The sequence below is a fragment of the Sitophilus oryzae genome, unplaced genomic scaffold, assembly GCF_002938485.1.
Source record: "Sitophilus oryzae breed Bouriz unplaced genomic scaffold, Soryzae_2.0 scaffold_860_pilon_pilon, whole genome shotgun sequence".
NCBI classification, from domain to species: Eukaryota; Metazoa; Arthropoda; class Insecta; order Coleoptera; family Curculionidae; genus Sitophilus; species Sitophilus oryzae.
In genome coordinates this window covers 1903025-1918526 of record NW_022147484.1, presented here as the reverse complement: position 1 = coordinate 1918526, position 15502 = coordinate 1903025, and the positions used below count along the sequence as shown (strand labels likewise).

At 36.6% G+C, this 15502-nt stretch overlaps 1 pseudogene; it reads right to left on the bottom strand.

The window, feature by feature from the left end:
• Positions 1–3866: 3866 nt before the first annotated feature.
• On the bottom strand, positions 3867–10613 carry LOC115890296 (annotated as a pseudogene).
• Positions 10614–15502: the final 4889 nt, after the last annotated feature.

Genomic DNA, 15502 nt, shown 5'->3' with positions numbered 1-15502 from the left:
CAGCAAAATGTTAACAGAGCTGGTACAAATGTAAGAACTTGACAACGCTGTTTCCGATACGCATCAGTCCGTCCGCTAAAAAAATGTAGGGAAGGACAGGATATGGAACGGATAGTGTACATCAGTAGTTCCCAAACTTATTTTTCTCGTGGGCCACTTTCAAAATTTTACTGGTTTCGGTGGACCCCCTGCTGCTACATTTCTACCACATTCTTAAAGTCGCCAAAAAATAAAAATTGTGTCACTTCTGAGTTCTGTCCCTATATTCCGATATGTAAAATAAAAACGAAAAATGGTACATTTTATATCACTTTATTTATTAAAAGAATAGAATTACAAGAAAAATATTAAGGTAATATAGGTTCAGGTCATAATTTTAATTAATGGGAAGGATGTATCTGATGGAGTGTCAGCAAACGATCAATGTTTGGGTTTATTTTTGTGAGCAATAACCGCAAATCCCCCGCTCTGTGATGTTTAATTTGCTCCTTTTTTTTTTGTTAAGAGGTTTGTAACGGCACTAAAACTCCTTTCGACAAGGTATGACGAGGGAAAAGCTATTAAAAATTTCCTTGCGATTTCCCACAGTCCAGGATATTTTTCGGGTATTTCTGCTTGCAGCCAAAATGTTGGGTAGCCTTTTCTAAATTTCACCTTCAGCTCCTCATTAGTGCTTAGCTCGAGCAGCTCCTCTTGTAATACAACATTGGCCACTTCCGTTTCATCAAATGGATTTATGATCCATGGTGGTATATCCATCGTCAGTATATCTTCAAACCTGGTTTTGAAGTCATCATGCAGAGCACTTAAATGTTGACTGTAGGTATGGATATCCTCATCAATACATTCTACCTGCGACAAGTTTGGAAATTGAGAGAATTCGCGCCGACTAATGTTTTGCTTCATAAATTTCAATTTCCCAAGAAAAGCCGAAATTATCCCCTTTGTTTTTATTAAATTCAGGCTGTCCCCTTGTAACTGCAAGTTAATATCATTAAATTTTTTAAACAAATCTGTCAAATACGCAATGTCTGCTTTGAATTTGATCAAGTTTTCTTTTAAATCTGGATCTCTACTTTCTAAGAACTCTAATATGGAATCGAAAACAGAGTAAAATCTCGTTAAGCATGCACCTTTCGACAACCAGCGTACTTCAGTATGTAAGAGCAGTCGTTGGAAGTCTTCATCATTTTCGTCGCACAATTGAGCAAATAAACGCGTATTCAATGCATTGCTTCTGATTTTGTTGACAGCTTTTATTACAAAATGAAGAGATTGGTTCAACCTGTCACTTAAATGTTTTGCCACAAGATGTTGTCGGTGGATTACGCAATGAATAGCTGTAAGTCCTGGTATAATTCTTTTGAGATGACTTATAAACCCACGATATCGCCCGACCATTGCAGGAGCTCCGTCTGTTGCCACTGAAATAATGTTTGTAAATGGGATCGATTTTTCCGTAAAAAAATTACTCAGGACATTAAATATTGATTCGCCTTTAGTGTCAGTCTCCAAAGTTCTGGCAAATAGCAATTCTTCGTGAATTTCTTCCTCAACAATAAATCGGACATATGCCAATAGTAATGCTTCATTACTGGGTAACGTTGACTCGTCCAGTTGTATAGAAAAATGAGTTTTTTGCAGATGATTGCACAAAAAGCTTTCGATATCAGAGCTCATTTCATCAATGCGTCTTTGTACAGTATTGTTACTTAATGGAATTCTTTTTAGTACGTCAAATGGAGATTTGTGCAAAACAGTTTTTAAAACCTCTTCAACAGCGGGTAAAATTAATTGTTCTCCGATAGTGTGCGGTTTTCCAGATTTTGCTATAAGTAATGAGATATTGTAAGATGCCCGCAAGCCATCATCGTTACTTTGAGATGTTGAAGCGAACATACTGTGCATGGTGGGTCTCTTTCCATATTTTTCTTTCAATGTTTGAAAATATTTTAAATCTTTACCTATTTTATCAGTATGACACCTTTTTAGATGATCTTCGAGCTTTGATGGTTTCATAGAGTCATTGCTCAAAACTTTGTTGCATAATAGGCACATGGGCAATTGTTTGTCTGCCTCTGATGGAACAAAACCATATTTCAAATAATCGATACTATATTGTCGACATTTTTTCTTTGCTGTAGCCATGTTTCGTGTCAGTTACCTTACCTGTAAAAAAAAATGTTTTAATAACCAAGTTTTTTCTGAATATAGGTATCACACCGCAGCCTTTGTCAGCACGCGGAAATAGAATTACGGCTTGTAAAGGGACCAACTAATAAACCGCTGAGACAAATACAGACGTTTTCACAAAACGGTATCAATTTTAAAGTACATAATTTACCACTAATTTTTAATAGTATAAATAAAAATTGGTGTACTCAGTATCGAATACTGATCATATTTGTGTAGGAAAAAAAATAAAAGTCGAAATCCCAAAATTGTCCATAAAACGATAACTAACATTTTATTAAATCAATGAGTTCACGCGCTCCGTGTATTTGCGTATTTTTTGTCTGCGGCTTCATTGTTAAAACGTGACAAACTGGCATCGAAGTCCAAGCCCCGCCGTTTTCCCGTCGCCCGCGCACCGCTCGCTCTTTCCGAAAAGGAATAGTTTTGATAAAATAGTTACTTCAAAACCAATTTAAAATGATTATGAAATTACTGTTTTATAAAATTAGTAGTTATTGCAAGAAAAATTACAAAATTAATTGCTCTGCAATATTGCTTATTCGGCCTTTTAGAGAGGCAGTGTTTCTCTCGTGAAAAACAATTGAATAAAACGTGCTGTGTTTGTCTTCAAATCGAAAGAGGACAATTAAAATATCTGTAAGTTACTAAGTTACCTATCTATACAGGCCGTTGTGATCAACCGACTAGTACACGTAAACAAAATACTTAAGTACTATAACAAAAAAAGGTAGGTTACTTACTTTTCTCCGGCACTAGCAAACACAGATATAAATTTTCTCACAACTTTTTTCCAAATTCCGCCTTTTTTCGAAATTCCGGAAACAAATGAATGCGTTTGCCTTTGGCATCAAGTATTTATAGTGGTGATCAAGTTCATGTCTGAACAAGCATTAAGCATTGTCGGGCGGATAGCGCTTTGCAAGTCTGTACACGAAATTGTACGTAATATCGAATACGCAAGTTTGGACAAGTAACAGTCGCTTGCCTTATTAAAATATTATCTGCTTAGATAGGTACTTAAAACAATGTAGGTAGGCCCTTATAAAAACTATGCTTACATTTTTGCTCTTTACTATCAAAAGCAGATAAATTTTCGTGGACCCCCATTAACATCTTATGGACCCCCATTTTTTGTTCACGCCTACGTAGACCCCCAGCAAGTCTCCCGTGGACCCCTGGGGGTCCACCTGGACCACTTTGGGAATCACTGGTGTACATCGTCCTATTACATCATATAATATTTTATGTAAACGGAAGGGAAACGGCAGGTAGCTGACACGGAAGGTATAGTGAGAATGAACCTTAATACAGCAATCTTTGATACAGCTATAGGAGACATAAAATATGTCTTAAAAGAGATACCCCATACTTAGATTTAAAAAGTGTTATATACTTATTTTTATATTTTCAAGTGTATTGCCCCACACGGCCAGAACACCCGGCATACGCTTTTGTCCTCAACCAACTCCATTTTTTACAGAAATAGTTATTGAAGGTCCTGAGAATTTTTATCATAGAACAGCTGTAGGTATCTGTTCTATGCTTTTATTAAAAATTATAATAATGCATTTTTTGGATTAAATAAATAGCAGAATATTTAAATATTTCAGTTCTCATTATTTTTGAATATCTACAATGAAAAACATGTTTTTTTACAAGAACATCGACAGTTACATTTATGGCTTGCGATGAAAATAACTTACGACAATTTCAGGGTTTTATAAGGTCTTTTATGTTCTAATTTTCTTTTTTTAAGTATTGATATAACATATAAATATATATTTTATATTGAATAATCATTTTTATAAAGATTTATCAATCTGTCTGCCTCTCTATAACCAGTCTCTATGGCTCCATGTACTGTAGAAAAATAATATGGATGAGTAGCTTCACCAGCAAACAATATAGATGGAGAGTTGTCGTTTCTTAGTAGTGGCACAGAACAGATGCAAACAATCTACACAATACAATTTGTATCTGTTCTGTGGTAGTGGTGCAGCTAGCTTCTCCGGCAACCTACTTCCTGCTGCCAAATAACCCTTGACAGATTCGTAAGAGATGATGCCACGAAAGTGTGAATTGGAATACCAGTTTGATCTAAAAAATGCATAAGTCAAAAAATAAAGTTTCCATAATAGTAAAGAGCTGTTTATTTCCGTTATAATGTAGGTAGTACATGCTGAATCAGCAGCAAACAATGACTTTTTGAAGTGAAACTTCCTTACGCGCGATGGGAGTAACAATTCAATGACGTGACACGACACGGCGTTAACGCGACACGGCCTTGAGAAACGAGCTAGCGAGAACACACGCAAAGTAGTAAGTCAATGAGGAAGTTGAGATGGGTTCTTGGAGCGTCGTAACTCGGTCCCTATGTGAGCTAGAGGGCTGAAAATCGGAATGTAGATGGGGCTCAAAGAGCCTTATCTTTTCATGATATTTTGACGACGTTTCTTCGTTTTTTTGAATCACATAAAAAATCGTCCGATTTAAGTGAAATTTGGTAAGTCGATAGATTGGACCAAGGCCAAATTGACCGTGTACGACATGTGTAACTGTGGCAGTTAGTTTTGACGCAAGAAACGTCAAAAGTTGATATCGTCCGATCGCGACTTTGGATCGCGACCAAATTTGGTGGTGACAAAAATGAAAAATGATGACAAAATGAAAAAAAAAACATAAAAACGGGTTTTTAGAAACATGTTTAATTAAGAAAAAATCTTGATTGTAAATAATAAATCAAATGAACTCAATCGTGAACGTAAACTAAATAAACTTTAAGAAAAATTATCTTCTGTCTCAGAAACCGACCACAAAATTCTTTGCTCTAAAAAATATAAACAAAAATAATACATTCGGAAACTATAATAAACTTTAACAAAACTTTTCTGTCTCACACACTAACAAAAAAATCAGAAAACTTTATTGTAAAAAATGTAAATTACAGAACACATTCGTAGACTATAACAAAGCTTAACAAGGGCCTCATCAGAATATTGACCGACGTTCAGCAATGATTAGATTTTCAATGAAATTTTATTTTTTCGGTCACCTTTACCACTTGCAATCCACTCTTCTAATAGGTCAATATTTTTTATGGTGTGGTCAGCATCTAAAATAAATGGATCCATGACATCACACCTCCCTAGTATGCCAACAGAGCGCAATATAATTTGAATCTGTCAAAAACTCCTAATTTTTTTGTTATAACATAAATGGTTGAAAAAATGGGTGTTATTATAACCTACAAACCAGGGTTGGAAAAAATCATGATTTTTTAAAAAAAATCAAAAAAATCAGATTTTTTTGATTTAAATCGGATTTTTTTTATTTAAATCAGATTTTTTTATTTTAATTCAAACAGTATTTAAATCGGATTTCCAAATGACTAGGACTTATTTCCAATTAAAGTCCTATCTTAAATGGCTAAATCTTTATAACCCTCAGCGATACCGATATCATTAACAATTCTACGGCGTGTGTCATTTTTCCACATCACCAATATATTCCGCAAAAAAATAGCTTTACGATGGTCCTTTAAATGTTCAGCATCGTCAGAAAAAGTATAATTTCTACTCTTAATAAAACAATACACTATTGTTCGGAAATAGTCTTTAGTCGAAAATGAAATTAGTATTATCTAATGTCAAAGTGTAAAGTACCGTATGATCGAGAAAAAACGGCGTCAACGATGGCTATGAAATGAAGATCGCTGTCATTTTTTATGTAAATTTATATGGGAAATGTCATTGATCGTCATTTCCCAGCCAACTGGACGCCGCGCGGTTTTTTTTTGATCATACGGTACTTACTGCAAATAAAAATGTCGGTAAGAAATTTGGAAACATATCAACGTTTCAAAAAAATATAAAACAACATATTTTTTGACAACGATTATAGATTTTCGGGAATGTAGTTTTAATAACCTTGGATATTGTCTATATCAGAAGAACCTAGTTCTGCACTAGTCTGCGAATGATATGTATTCGAACAGTATTTTTCGACTTATTATCTGTTATATCTGTTACAGAAATATTTTTTATAGTTTTCTAGGACAGATTTTTATAACTTTTACAGTTATTTTTTGATTTATTATAAAGTCTCAATAAAATCAATTTTTTGATTTAAATCACATGATTAAAATTAAAAAAATCACTTGATTTAAATCATGCCAACCCTGCTAAAAACCGCATATTGATACGATTTATTGTTCATATTTTTTGAAATTTTAACTGTAAAAAAAATCATTAAAGTTGATGAATTTCAACTAAACTTCATTCGGCTTCTTAGAAGCCCCAACAGTATTTTCCCTGAAAATTTCATCAAAATACCTCCGGCGGTTTCGGAGCTCTAGTGACAGACATACAGACAGAAAAAAATCATACTAGCATAAGTTGCCAGTAGTTGCAAAAAACCTTTACAATTTCAATAGCCCAAGGTCCACACTATTTAATAAAACTGAAAGTACAAGATGTTTGGCATAGAACTCAATAAAAGTTTAATGAAAATTAATTACAATAAAAGACTAGATTATTTTCAGTCATTTTTTACTGCCTTATAACTTCGTACCCAAAATTAAAATTGTATATTTCATAATGTACAAAAATAATACACACCTTGATTAGCTTCCATGGCAGGTTTAGTTTTTTTTAATGAAAAGACACTTTAGTACAATCCGTTTTAATCACAGTACACGATTGAAAAGACAATTTTATTTCTTCTACATTTTTATCATTTTTCATAATATTTTGTAACGATATCGGGTATCCTAACAATAAAAGTAATCCTGTTTGTGGTATTTCGATTATTTATCTTTGATATGGGAGCAAAACGATTTTTTTTTCTTGCACGCAGAATTTTGATTATTGTGCGAAGCATTATGCGACGGTGCACACGGTCCCACCCTGCAAAGTTGGATACGACGTTTCGTTTACATCTTCATCAAGGTGAGTCTAAGGATTTGATATTGAAGAAAAATGTGGGTGGATTTCGGCATAATTAGGACGGGCTATAGGATGACGCATTCAACGTTTCGAACCGCTGCGCGCTCTCTGTAAATGGACGAAATCATTAGAATTTTTCTTAATTATGGATCGATTGGAAACAAACTCGGCACATGGATAGTGGTAACTAAATGGAGTTCTCAGACGGACAGACAGACAGGCGGAAACAAGAAGAAGTTTCACTTCAAATATGCGCACATAGTGCACATACAATTTTGTTAGTACCTACTTCTTACCTTAATATTTTATCAGGATGTGTAACATTAAAGCTCGATGAAAAGAAAGAATTTAAAAAATAGTTTATTCCTCTTTGTATCTCATTTTCTGAAAGACCCTCTATTTCTGGAACATATTTTCCACAAAACCAAAAAATAATGACGTTGGGGTTGTTTCTAGCCGGTAATTTTCCAGTTAGAGTAGTTAACCAATCTAACTTTTCCTAAAATTAATCGTAAGCGTGTTAAAAATATTATTTTAAGCTAGTTGTTATCTTGCCTTAGTTAGTTTATTTTTATCTTCGGGAGTCCACATCAGTATCCAATCATCATCATTATTCCACCACCTTTTAGGAAAGTGTAATACAATTTTTGCAACAGCACCAAATCCAATATTTTCTATTGCCTGTATTTTGTCAGTTGGTAGAGGAGGGCTAAAAAGACTCTTGTAAGTTGCCTTTAAAACTCCAAGGGAAGGCGTAAATATTACATGGTCAGCCTTATATATCGTACCATTTTGTACCTTGACGTTTACTTTTCCCTCTTGCTAGTTTGTAACTTTAACAACTTCATTCTGAAGGAAGATCTTATCATCAATCGGCAATTGTGTATCTGGTTTGGGATATTTTTGCATCATGACTTCCAGAATTGTTTTGTATCCATATCCATTCCAGATGTAAAAATATTTCCCTGGGCATTTCTTATAGGCAGTAGTTATATTTAGATCGTTTAGATCAAAAGGCGCGTCCAATAAACAGAGTTCGTTGTTCACCCAATCACGTGAGTTAATAACAGTTTGGCTCCCTTTTGTTGCTATTCCTGATTTTTCCAGCGATTTAAATCTGAAATAAAGTTTTAGTTAGAACAATATTTAATTAAATAAATAATAGTAGGTAATTACCGAATATCCAAACAGTCTCCAATAGAACGAACATTATCACAGTCATTTGGAGGTTTGTCGGTAGCTTCTAAAGATTCTTTTAATTGTATTATTTCTTCTGCTACAGCTTTAGGTACACTCTCTCCAGTAGAAGTGTAAGCTAGAACTTGCGAATCTTGTTGTTGAAGAATTCCTAAATCTTTAATCAAGGAGTAAACTATATTATCACCTTCTCCATGACAGAATTCTGCTCCAAGGTCCACATACCCATTTCCAAATTTTACACTATTAATTCTACCACCTAACGTCATAAATAGAAAAATTCAAAATTATAATCATAATAAAAACATTTTATAGAATACCTACTTTCTAATTCGAGACTAATCAATAAAAGAGAATTTAAATGAAAACAGTGAAGACAATCAAAAGAATTTAAAATAAAAATGATTCTATTTTTAATAGACCTATTTTGAATCAAAAGATTGTTATGGTTTCCAAAAAATGTAATATCGTAATATCTTTGTAAGAATTTATACTAAACAAGGGTAATATCTATCCAAATCTACATTATGTAAATAATGTCTGTATGTGGCGAATTCATCTCTTCAAAAAAGTCCTTTGGGTATTTCGCCACTTGCACTTTAAGAAAAAAAAAATCAAAATATGAAATAAAGAAAAAATAGAACTAATGAAAATTTAATAATCATAATATTAAAAAATTATAAATAATATTAATTATATATTATAAATCAATTTATTTTATTTTGTAGATTTTCTTACAGTGCAAGTGGCAAAATACCCAGAGGACTTTTTTAAATTACTTAACTTACCAATGCGATTTTCAGCTTCTAAAATTACTAAATTCGAAAAATTGTTCTTTAGTAATCTTGTGGCAGCTGCTATACCAGACGGCCCAGTTCCAACAATAATAATGGAGGGGTTGTGATCATTTGTTAATGCCAATGATCCATTTAACAAAAGAATAGTGAGAATTCGCAGAAAACTTAACATGTTTAAGCTTATAATTTGTACACGACATTTTTTAATTCGGTGCATATTTTTAGTACTAAGCCTGAGAATGCAATAATCAAAATTTAATATGACCCGATAAAAGATATGTCATTTATTTATTTGACCTTTTGATAAAGATAGATAAATATTCTACTAATTGTATTAAAAATGTTTTTTTCAAACGTTGCAAAAGTCACAGGCAAAAGTATTAATTTTTTGCAACGTGATTGACAATATTGTTGCGGACCCGTACCGTGTGAACTCGGCCTTAGGCTTGGCCACTCGGCTATGACTCATACGCCCACCGACGTTCGAAGAACGCCGCTAAAGGTGCGTATTCATTATCCGCACGAACGAACGAACGAACGAACGAATGTTCGCTAGTGGTATGGACGGGGACCGCACGATAGGATCGCACGAGAAGACCGGAGGCATTTGTTGGCGAACGCCTTTGATGTACCGACTCGAAACGGATGGTCGAGCGAACGAACGGCCGCATGCGTTCGGTCCCCGTCCAAATATACCGCACTTTATTCGTTCGTTCGGATAATGAATACGCACCTTAAGAATTTTCGAGATATGTCTGGACTGTCTGTTTCTCTCATATATAAGCCGATGCCCGAAACCTGAAAGAGATAGAGATAAATAACCGATCGACGCGTACAGTTACAATCGCCGCGCTAATTCAAAATAAATTTCTGTTAGATAAATAATTAGATAAATTGTAAATAAGTTATAAATAGTTCTTTAAGTCTTTTAATCGTTATTGTTTTTGTTAATTAGTGTTAAATAAATTGTGTTTAAATAAATTGTGACTTTCTATCCACACGGAACCGACGAAAAACGTAACAATATAAAAAAGTCGCTTTTCTATGGTCGTGCAAAAAGTAGCTATTTTTTACACTATCTATTGTATTAACAGCCTAGATCATATAGGATTAACAGTCAAATTTTTTAAATAAGTCAAAGTTAAAGTTAAAAATAAGTTAAGCAAAAAATAAGTTAGTTATAGATAGTATTAATGACGAGTTTAACTAAAGGGAAAAAAATTATCAATTTCTTTAAAAATTTGTCAAATCCTGAAGGGTAAACTAAGTACCAGTACTGGACAACTTGCAGCAACATTTCGGAAAAGAGAACCCGAGATCCCCACGAACAGAAATGAAAATAAAATTCAAAAGACTGGAAATGAAGTTTGTCCATCAATTACCTTAGCGAATTGTTCAAACTACGACAATTGCTGTCCTCCATTCACGCCATAGATTTATTCACGCAGTTGTGCAGCTCTGAACTGTTCAAGAACGCGATACTCTCACTCCATTCAACTGAGTCATAAAGTTCCAAAACTGTTCCGCGCCATATGGAGGCACCAGGCTATCGCACACAGCTCCTTTCAGAATAGAGGTGTGTAGTTTTCCTGGAACTAGTCCCAATGAACTATTCCGACCCCGGAATGAAAGGAACTAGTTCCTGGTTTCTCAAAGAACTAGTTCCTCGGGACCTATTCCGGGATCGAGACTGTGACCGATATTGAATAATATGCGACGGCGACGGATCGGCTAGCGCGCGTATCCCGATGGTAGGCAGGAGTGGGGAGTGCCAGCCGTACGTTATCGGATCCGGACCTAGAGGAACTAAACTAAATAAAAGACTAGTTTACGTACGAACGGATCGGGCCAGCGCGATCGATGCTAGGCAGGAGTGGGGAGTGCCAGCCGTATGCCGTATGTTATCGGATCCGGATCTAAAGGAACTAGAGGAACTAAATAAAAGACTAGTTTACGTATGGATCAGCCAGCGCGATTGATGCTAGGCAGGCGTGGGGAGTGCCAGCCGTATGTTATCGGATCCGGATATAGAGGAACTATTAAAAGACTAGTTCACGGGAATCTATTCAGTCGGCAGATCCAAGATATAATACAAGGCGACGACGATGGATTCGGCCTTGTCTATTGCCACAGCCGGCTGTGAATTACTGTAAAAACTTTTTAATAAACATTTAAATAAGAATTTTATTTCGATTGTAGAAAAAATGTTGTGTGCAACATGTGAAAAAAGCATATTGGTTGCACTCAGCATGATTGCATCTCTCGACTTCGTCTCGAGCTGCAAAATTCATGCGTCTGCAACAAATAAATATATCCTTTTTGCACTAGTTACACAAATAACTATTTAATGCCTAGGCATAAAAGTAGTACAAGTATGATTAGTCAGCATACATACATAGATACTGCTATTACTCGCTGACGAGTATTCGGCACGCATCAAAAGATGGTCACGCAAGGCGTTTTCTTTCATGAGCTTTTCTGTGACTGAAAAGCCCGATACGTGATGTTATTTGTCTACCGTACTCCGGACATTCAAAAATCTCATTACTTTGTTGCCTCTTTACTTTTTGGTTTGGTTGTCGTTGTTAACTGAGTTTACAATTCATCTCCATTGAGTTCTATTGTGAACTGCTTCTTACCAATGATTCTTCATGTTAATCCTCTTTAAGTTTTCGTGGAAAATGTCCTTGTACCTTTTGAGTTGTCCACCCGGCCTCCTCTTACCGTCTACAAGCTCACCGTAAAGCAGAGATTTTGGTATGCGGTTTTCTTGCATTCTGCATACGTGTCCAGCCCATCTTAAGCGGGATTTTGTAACCATGACTTCAATACTCTCACAGTTAGCTTTTTCATGGACCGATACGTTTGAGACATGATGGAACCACCGGATTCTTAAGACTTGTCTAAGGTGTCTCTGTTGCAACTTGTTTAATGCGTTCATGTGTCGGCGGTGCGGCACCCAGGTTTCGCTTCCATATAACATGGTAGGGATTATAATGGCTCGGTACACTGCAAGTTTCGTATTTGTACTCAAGTCATGACTGTAGAAAACCCTGTCATTTAATTTCCAGAATGCTCTTGAGGCGCTGCTAATCCTGTGCAGAATTTCAGAGTCGGTATATATATATATTGGCCTTTTCCGCAGTCTGCTGATGTAATTAAATTCCGATACATATTCCAATAGTTCTTCTCCGATTTTTATAGATTCTTGTTATGATCTTCCGGGGGAGTGCACATGATTTTGGTTTTGTCGATGTTTAGCTTAAGGACCAAAGCCTCGTATGCCCAGGTATATGTGTTCAACATTTCTTGTAATTGTTGTAGTGTGTTTGCAGCTAGAGCGCAGTCATCAGCTTATTGAAGTTTCATGATGAATTTTGTACGTGTTTTTGCCCTGAGTCTTTTTATGTTGAACAGACCGCCGTCATATCTGTATCTAATGCCCAATCCTCTCTCCTGCAGTTTGCTGTCCACTATAATAGAGAGCGCTGCCATGAATATGTTGAATAGGAGAGGCGCTAAGACACATCCCTGCCTAACTCCTGTATTTGTTAGGAAGGGATCGCTCAGTGATCCGTGATGTGACACTCTTGACTGGTTGTTGTTATGGAGGATTTTACACACTGTAATAAATTTGTTGGGTACTCCGAACTTTTTCATAATTGCCCAAAGTGCATCTCTGTTCACAGAGTCGAAGGCTTTTGTTAGATCGATGAATGCAACATAAAGTTTAGACTGCAGCTCTTTTACTTTTTCCTGTAGTTGACGGATGGAAAATATGGAATCGACGGTTGGTGCGAAAACCCGTTTGCGATTCTGGAAGGATTTATATGTGGGTGCAGGCGATTTGACATAATTTTTGCAAGAATTTTTCCTCCGATAGCCAATAGTGAAATTCACCGGTAATTTCCGCAGTCTGATGCACTTCCTTTGTTCTTAAATATATTCACTATATTCGCGTTGCAAAAGTCCTGAGGTACTCATATGACATCGAAGAGAGCCTTAAGGTGACCAATAAGTTCTTTACTTGTACACTTATAGATTTCCGCCGGGATCGCGTCACAGCCAGCTGATTTGTTGTTTTTAAGCTGTTTTATGGATGCCATTATTTCCTGTTCTGTTATTGGGGTTATTAATTATTCTAAAACATCGAGGCTGTTATACTGAGGTTTTTATTGTGTTTAGTACTTCCATATTGGGGTTGTTTTCTTGGTTAAGGATATAGGTGTAATGCTCTTTCCAGCATTTTCTAATTTGTTCTTCCTCTTTTAGAAGCTCGCCATTTTGTGTCATGATTGGGCAGCTCTTCTTGGGTGGGCCGTATACTTCTTTTACAGCCTCGAAGAATTTACAATTATCGTGATGCGTGGCGTACTCTTGAATTTGATTAGCCTTTTGTGACCACCAATCATCCTTTAATTGGCGCAGATTTCTTCGAAGCGTGTTGTTGGCTGCACTAAAGTTGTTAAAACAAACTAGCCTTGGATTGTGTGGATTTGCAGTGACTGCTTGATGTGCTCTATGCTTTTGTTCCAATAAGGTCTGTATATGAGGTTGATTTTCGTTAAACTAGTCTGGTTGTTTATTTTTGTTGGACTTTCCCAGTACTGCTTCGCTAGTTTTATGAATCGTATCCCTTAATTGTGTCCAGTCTTGTTCAGCTTCCAAGATTGAGATTGAAGTTATCGGTGGAAGTGATTCTTTGATGGCTTCCCGAAGGGCGTCGGCGGTATTTTGGTCTCTAGACCCCGTATGTTCAATCTGATCATGTTGTTTTGCTTTTTACAGTGTGGATGTTTGGGTTTTAACTGGATTTTCATTTTTGAAATTAAAAGTCGGCGGTCAGTGCCGCATTCGGCATCTATTCTGGCTTTTGTGAGTCTGCCATTTTTTAGATGCGTCCTTCGAACGATTACGTGGTTCAATTGATGCCAGTGGCCTGATCTAGGATGTTTCCAGGTACCTTTAAACTTGTCCTTCAACATGAACCACGTATTGGTGATGCAAAGATTATACTCTGCGCATGTTGTTAATAAGCGTTCACCATTGCTATTTACGTTTCCCCGAGGGGTGTCTCACTTGTGTAAGAAATGTACATGTACTGCCAAAATATCATTTTACTGCCAAGCGACTGCCAATGACTGCAAAGAAGACTGCCTATGACTGCCATGTAATTATTTTAAGCGACTGCCGTCAGACTGCCAGTGACTGCCAAGAAAATGTACAGGTAATTCCAATAGTGAGACACCCCTCACGTTTCCCATTCCATGTCTTCCCAATACGTCAGGCCATATTTCCTGTTGTCTATCGACACGAGCATTAAGTCACCTAGCCAAATGACTCGTTCGTGTTTTGGAATTCGTTGGAGAGCATTTTGTAGAGCTTGGTAAAATTTATGCTTATCCCCAATTTTAGCGTCTAGGGTGGGAGTGTAGGCACTAATGATGTTGGCGTAAGATTTGTCTGATATGGCGTAAGATTTGTCTGATATGGGGTACCTTAGGGTCATAAGACGTTCGAAGACATCAATAGGTAATGGTGTCGAAATCGCCAACAAATTAATAGAGACTGGTGTAAGATTTGTCTGATATGGGGTACCTTAGGGTCATCTTACACCAATCTCTGTTAATTTGTTGGCGATTTCGTTTTTGATTGCAATGCCTACGCCATGAATTCTCCTGTGTGTTGCGGGGTGACCTTTCTAAAAGAAGGTGTAATGCTCCTTAGTGAGACTACCCTCATCCGCGAAGCGTGTTTCGGTAAAAGCGGCAACATCTACATTTAGTTTAGAATTTATCTTGTCCAGTAGAGTGCGGACGTTCCACGCCGCAAACGTGAAACATTGATGTTTTTTGTTTCTCCGATGACACACTCGAGTAGGCACCCCCTCCCGGAGATCCGATTGAGGGGGTATTTTACCTCCGGATGATGATTTTGTCCCACTCGAATGTTCCATCATTAATGTGTGTTAGCAGCGTGAAAAGTTTTAACTGTAACGGTTACGCTGCCGCACAGTTTTGGCTGCAACTGTAGCACTAGATGACTATGGCACAGTGAGGACCGCGACGATAGTTCCCTTGTGCTACGTTCTTGGCCGGCTAGGAGTAGTTTACTACTCCTCTTCCCCAAAAAGATGGTAGGTCTGAGGATTGTATAAGGTTATGCCGCCTATACTCGGACGTCAGAGCCTCGTTTGTGTAAACAGGGTGCACCGCGTGAAGGTGAGGTCGACTTTTGGGTAAGCTAGGCTATATGTATCGCTTCACTACCCCTTGCACCCCCTTGACATTAGTCTATGATAAAAGTGAAGCACTTCTACGCCTAAGCATAAAAGTATGAAAATATATTATTAACCTGACATGAAGTGTC